The sequence below is a fragment of the Melampsora larici-populina genome, assembly GCF_000204055.1.
Source record: "Melampsora larici-populina 98AG31 unplaced genomic scaffold MELLAscaffold_166, whole genome shotgun sequence".
Classification (NCBI taxonomy): domain Eukaryota; kingdom Fungi; phylum Basidiomycota; class Pucciniomycetes; order Pucciniales; family Melampsoraceae; genus Melampsora; species Melampsora laricis-populina.
Genome location: NW_006768929.1, coordinates 40,011 through 40,505, shown reverse-complemented (window position 1 = coordinate 40,505; position 495 = coordinate 40,011).

Below are 495 nucleotides of genomic sequence, written 5' to 3'. Positions count from 1 at the left end.
AGTGATCCATCGATCAGTGATGACTGATCTGAGATGTGAAATCACCATGGCGACCAAACTGACACTATTGTTAGTGCCGGCGGCTGACCCGGAACCTTGAGCGCTGCGAGCAACAGCACGGTTGGCAGAGTTAGCGCTAGTGGGGTTCCCTCAAGATTGGGATAAGGGGTTAACTGGGTGTGATACGACGAGAACGAGAAAAAAGGAGGGCGCGACTCTTACTGATGCCCCTAGGAGTTGATAGAGAGTACGGTTGAACACGGTTATTGAGAGGTTGCGAAGACATGATGTGCAAAGTGAGATTGTTTTGGAATGGTGTTTTAAAACGAGTTTGAATTGTGTTTGAAAATGTGAGAAGAAATCTAATGAGGAGGATGAGCAAAGAGTCAACAAGAAAGAACGCCCAATTATCTCTGAGGAGACACGCGTCTGTTCAAGGTTTTTGGGGAGCCAGGGGGTGCAGGAGCAGTCTGTGATTGGTCAGTCCTCGCGCTC